The sequence below is a fragment of the Eulemur rufifrons genome, chromosome 18 (assembly GCF_041146395.1).
Source record: "Eulemur rufifrons isolate Redbay chromosome 18, OSU_ERuf_1, whole genome shotgun sequence".
Lineage (NCBI taxonomy): Eukaryota > Metazoa > Chordata > Mammalia > Primates > Lemuridae > Eulemur > Eulemur rufifrons.
The window spans coordinates 14,026,412-14,033,017 of record NC_091000.1 but is presented as its reverse complement, the minus strand read 5'-3'; positions in this window follow the sequence as shown (position 1 = coordinate 14,033,017).

The following is a 6,606-nucleotide window of genomic DNA, read 5'->3' as shown; positions in this document are numbered from 1 at the left end:
AATCCAGAATGAAAGATGGAACATTACCACCAACCTTACAGAAATAAAAAAGATTATAATAGAATAATATGAACAATTGTGTGTCACAAATTAAATAACTCAGATGAAATGGACAAATTCCTAGAAAAACACAAACTACTGAAACCAACTGAAGAAGAAACGTATAACCTGAATAGAGCTACAAGTTAAGAGATCAAATTGGTAGTTTAGAAGCTTTGACAAAGAAAATCCTAGGCTCAGTGAGCTTCACTGATGAATTCTACAAAGCATTCAAAAAATTAATACCAATTCTTCACAAACTCTTCCAAAACACAGAAAAGGAGAGAACACATCCCAACTCATTCTATAAAGCCAGTATCATCTTAATAGTAAAACCAAAGAGACCACAAGAAACACACACACACACACACACACACACACATCCCTTGTAGATTAAAAAATTCTCAACAAAATATTAGCAAACTTAATTCAGCAACATATAAAAATTACATACCATGGCCAAGTAGAATTTACTACTGTAATGTAGGACCAGTTTAATATCCAAAAATCAATCAATGTAATATATCACATTAACAGAATAAGGACAAATCATAGTGATCATCTCAATAGATGCAGAAAAAACAGTTGACAAAATCCAAAATCTTTTCATGGTAAAAATGTTTAACAGACTACATATAGGAGGAAACGTCTGCAACTTGATAAAAATCTTAACAAATTAGACGTAGCAGGAAACTTCCACAGATTGATAAGAAGCAACTATGAAAAAGTCACAGCTAACATCATATTTAATGGAGCAAGAATAAATGCTTCCTCCCTAAGATCAAGAACAAAACAAGAATGCCTGCTCTGGCCACTTCTATTCAAAATCACATTAGATGTTATAGCCAGGGCAATTGTAAAAGGAAAGTTTGGAAAGGAAGAATTAAAACTATCTCCATTCACAGATGACATGGTCAGATATATTAAAAAAAATCCTAAGGAATCCATAAAAAACTTACTAGCACTAATAAACTAGTTCGGCATCAGACAGGATACAAGATCAATATACAAAAATCAATTCTGTTTCTACACACTAGCAATGAATAATCCAAAAATGAAATTAAGAAAACAATTCCATTTATAACAGCATTAAAAAAGAATGAAATATCGAGGCATACATTTAACAAAATAAGTACAAGATTTATATACTAAAAAATATAAAAAAAATTAAAAAGCCAAATAAATGGAAAGAGACTCCACATTCATGGATCAGAAGACTTAATATTGTTAAGGTGGCAACACTCCACAAATCGATCTACATGTTCAACTCACTCTCTATCAAAATTTCAGCTGTTTTTTATTGCAAAAATATACTAGCTGATCCAAAAATTCATGTAGAAATACAAGGGACTCAAAATAGCCAAAATAATCTTTAAAAAAAAAAGTCTTCAAACTTTTCACATTGTTCAATTTCAAAATTTATTATTTAGCTTTGGTGATCAACACTGTGTGAAAATGGCATAAAGATAGACATGCAATGGAATGGCATTGAAAGTCCAGAAATAAAACCAGGATCCTTAACCTCGTCACAACCGCCCAGTTCCTTTTTCTGTGTAGGGTCACACACTCAACAGGTGCTGGGGATCAGGATGTGGCATCTTGGGCAGGGAGAGGGCATCGGTCAGCCCCCAGCCCCTCTCTACCACTGCCCATTCTCCACTGCAGTCCCCAAACCCTGGCCCTGCCTGGGTACCGGTCCATGGCCTGTTAGGAACCTGGTGGCACATCACTGCCTGAGCTCCGCCTCTCCCCCACCCCCACCATGGAAAACTTGTCTCCCATGAAACCGGTTCCTGGTGCCAAAAAGGCTGGGGACTGCTGCTCTAAAACGCACCAGAACTCCCAGAGAGCAGCAGAGTACAACTGGCAGCTTCAGACTTGGAAAATAACTTCTCAATAGAAGTATAAAAATAAGTAAAAAGTTTACAAAGATTCTATCAAATTAGTAAAACATCATTCATGGCATCAATTCAATTTTGGCAGCCTTGCGTACTGTAAAATCTAGTGTGGTTTTTCATTTGCAAATATTTACAGGGCAATATTACTTTAAGACTCTGAAAAAAGATGCAGGGCTGGAGCAGCGGCTCACACCTGTAATCCTAGCACTCTGGGAGGCCGAGGCAAGGTGGGAGGATCGCTTGAGGTTAGGAGTTCAAGACCATCCTGAGCAAGAGTGAGACCCCATCTCTACTAAAAATAGAAAAATTAGCTGGGTGTCATGGTGCTCGCTTGTAGTCCCAGCTACTCTGGAGGCTGAGGCAGGAGGATCGCTTGAGCCCAGGAGTTTGAGGTTATCGTGAGCTGTGTTTACACGACTGCACTCCACCTGGGGTGACAGAGCAAGACCCTGTCTAAAAAAAAAAAAAAAAAAAACCCTCTGAAGAAAGAAAAGGTGGATGAATGAAAGGCAGCAGATAACAATAATCTGTGATGACCTAACAAACGGAGTATTAGATGTGAACACTAATGAAAAATAAACATCTGACTCTGAAAGCATGATGTTTTGAAGTTTCACTGTAGGGTACAATGGTATTAAAAATTAAAGTCAGGATAAACAAGCTTTTTCTTATATTTAAATAGTCTTATAGATTAAATTTAGGAACTCCTTTTAGGGCAGAAGATCAACTTTTCATTCTGCTGGAGAATTAAGAATATTAAAGTGAGGGTGTTTTAAAAACTCATTTGAAATATAACAATAAAATTATTGTGCTACCTGTATAGTAATTTATTTTAAAAATATTTCAGTATTCATTGTTTCTTTTATTCATTTATTTATGCAAAACTATTGGTGAGCCTCCAGTCTGTGTATGCTGGGCAGGCATTTTGCAGGGCCTCACGGTCTATTATGAGGATATTGGCTTTTGCTCTGAGTGATGGGAGCCACGGAAGGCTTTTGAGAGAAAGAGTGGCATGATCAGATTTATGTTTTAACAGGGTCACTTTGGCTCCTGGGTTGAAACCAGAAGAAGGGAAGGAAGAGAGAAAGTGAGGAGACAGGTGTAAACAGTGTTGTGTGCGTGACAGGGAATTTTAAACAATAGTTGAAGAATGGTTGGATAGCACTGGGTGTACCCTAGTCAACAATCCAGAGCTGGTTACTTAGCATTTCAACCGATGACGTCAGAATCTACACTAGAGAGTTTTTTAGTTAGCAACATTGGCAAAGCAGCAGAATTGTGGTGTTTTCGATGGGTGGGGGCTCATTGTAAATGTTTGCATAGACCCCCTGCCCTTGTGTGAGTAGCACCCATCCCACTGTTAGGGCTTCAGTGTTGAGTTAAGGGACACGCCTAGAGCCCCACTGGCCCCAGTTTTGTCCACTGAACCCCGCCTCAAGGCTGACTGGTCCTTCTGTCAGAATTCTATGTCCCCTCTCAGTAACACTTTCACACTGGAGGCAGGATGCCTGAGGACAATTATCAGTTGGGTTTAAAAGTTTCTTTCCTGTCTCCTGCCCTCAGTAATAAAAAATGACAGTTACCTGCCTCAAAAATCAATTTGTAATGATCACTCTTGGTTGAACTGGATAATGGTTAAGACAGTTCATTTCACCAGTTTGTCTCTGAGAGTGCTGAATATTTGTGATATTTGCATCTTTGGGTCCTGTACTTTTTAGCAATCATTACTTAAGGTAAATTTAAAAAGGAGCTCTTGAACTGAAATTCATACCAAAATAATACTTTTGTGTAAAAGTTTGCTCTGTGTTTTCTAATAGAGACTATACCCTCTTTTTGGATAAATAGTTTAATGGCTTATGTGTGAATAAAATATGACTTTCTAAGGCCTGATTCCCCCCCCCCCCAAAGTATGTGGCATTCAAATAAGTATCAGCCCAACAGGCACCGCTTAGAGAGGGGCTCACTTTCTGAAGGGGCCTGACTTTGTTTTTATTCCGTAGGAGGTGATTTAGTTGGATGGTGGAAGGGCCAAGCTGATTCCTGCAAAGCCCAGGCAGGGCTGGGTGGCACAGGTCTCTACATGGGCTCCCTGGGAGCCAGACACAAGTGGATTAATTTCTGCAGCTTTTCAGGTGCTTTGCACAATGTGATCTCCTGCATTATCTAAGTATCTCCCCTTAGTAGGGTAGAATAATTATTTTGTCAGGGGGCGCTCAAACGTAGCCTGGACTCCAGTATCTTTTGGAAACATGAGGGCTCCAAGATGAAGATTAAGTGGGGTTGAGAAGGGAACATTTTAAAGCCTCAAGCAAGTTCTGGACTTCTCTGGGGGCTGCAGTCTGGCTTTGGAGGGTCTGTCCGCAGGGTCCCTGCGCCCTGCGGCCTCAGGCGGAAGCGACGACACCTCACACAGCTACCTCGAAGAGCCGCACTCCATCCCCCTTCCCCAGAGTTGTTAGTCACCAATTTTCCAATTTTTTTTTTTTTTCCCAAGTCCCTAATCAGCTGTCCAACTTATGAGACACTATGCACGAGTCAAGGGCAGGTTCGTACCTCAGGCTTTCACGTGAAGTGGACAAAAAAACACCGGCTAAAGTTGTGCGCCTGTGAGGCTAGCGACGTCACAGTCTCAAAGTAGCACCAGGCAGCCCCGCCAAACCCGGCTGTGCCCCCGTGGGCTCTGCAGTCGGACCTGGGGATTAGAGCCCAAGGGAGCAGGACAGCCTCTGGGGAGCTTGACCCGCGCAGTCCTGGACTGACCGTGTCCATACCCACTTCTGAATATGTTTGTGTGTGTGTGTGTTGTGTGTATGGGCCTGTGTGTGCTTGTTGGGGGGGGGGGGGGGGGGCGGGGAAGGGGATTCTTTGTTTCTTTCTTTTGTTATCGCCGAGCCTTCAGTATTCAAAGGGTCACGTTTGCAAAACTTGTACAAACATTGTACGCGTGCAATGTAATCCCAATAGCACTTCGGGTGCTCAAGGGAGCGAGTTCGGCTCTCACGATCAGCAAAGCAGCTGTGCAGGGGGCGGGTGAACGGGGGTCTGTACGCGGATGCGAAGACCCCAGAGTCGGGGCGGGAGCACCGGAACATCTGGCTTAAAGACCAAACTGCCATCCAGGGACTAGATATTTACGGCAATTATATTTGAAAAGTCAAGCATATTTGAATTGAAGCGGTTGATTTGATTTAGTGTTCCCTGATATTATATATACACAGGATTTGTTTAAACATATTATAAATTGTGTTCTGCCCATCTGCTGTGATTTTAAAAACGGAACAAAGAGAGGTATAAAAGTGCCCTCTAGTGGGAAAATGGAGACGTGGAAAACATTTACAAGTTGATTTGCCTTTTCTTTCTTTTTCCCCCCTTTGTAAAACACAATAGCATTAGATCATGTTATAATGGGAAAAATAAGGCCTTCTCTTACATGGTGCCGCTGAGGAAAAAAGCACACAGTGTAGCACACGGCACATGGCAGGATTCCGTAAGACGTGGATATGGTAATATTCTTACTTCAATTCTTTGTCTTACTCTCATTAATCAAATATTATTAACAATATTAATCATCGATAGTTGGATTCGCTATCTTTGATTTGATTTTATTTCTATGATATCCATTTAACAAGTTGTTCACTTAATTCTAGAATATCCAATTTAATTCACTGTGGATAGAAATAAATGACAATAATGTCAGCAATACTCTTATGATCACGCCTTCCGTGGGGTTGTTTAAATAGGCTGCCCAAGAAGCTGCTCACGCTTTCAACAATTAAACACCTTTATCAGTTTCTTCCTAGAAACCGGACTAGAAGCTGCTGCAGTTTAGAGGCCACTGGCGGTAAAACGTAGAGACCCTGGGCTGGGGACAGCAGCCTGCCCTCCCCGCAGGGCCAAGAGCAAACTGAACAGCGCTTGAATGTAAAATGCCTTAAAGTAATGAGTGTGGCGTCTCAGAAACTTGTTTCTAATATGAACGTAGCAGCCAAGAGAAATGCCTGACAATGGGGCTGCTTTTCCGCCAGACTCTACTACCCAACGTCCCTTCACATTTAAATCGGCACCTAAAGCACGGGGCCTGTGGCCAGAAGCCGGGCTGGGAGAGGTCACGTCACCACTCTGGGCTTCGTTTCTCTGGATGTGGTCACTAAAGTCCCCTTCACCTCTAACAGTTTATGGGTCCCCAATAATCCATGTGCCATCTTCTCATTGTATATTTTATGTCCTCTTATAGGGTTTTCATTTATGAATCAAGGGCATAATCTAGCTGTTCAAAAATTAAGACATTATACAAAGTTAAATATTAGAAAGCTAACATATATTTTTCTCAAATACTGTACTTCCTAGGAAAGACTTCACTTCTTTCTTATCAGAAATATATCCTAAACTTTCTTTTTAATGTGAAGTGTTGCCTGCAGATTATTGAAGTAAGAAATGGATACTAAGATATTAATACTGTTTGGTGATCTTGAAGGCACTCCAATCTTCAATTCCAGTTTTGCTTGAATCTATCAGTATTTTGGATCTGGCCCCGTTATACCAAAGCAGTCATCTGGATCTTTCGGGGACAGTTCTGTTTATTTGTTTGTTGTTCTTGTTTTGTCTTCCTCAGGGCAACCTCCTTTTGATCCCAATCTTTGAGCCTGCCCCAAATGTCCTTCTTCCTTTT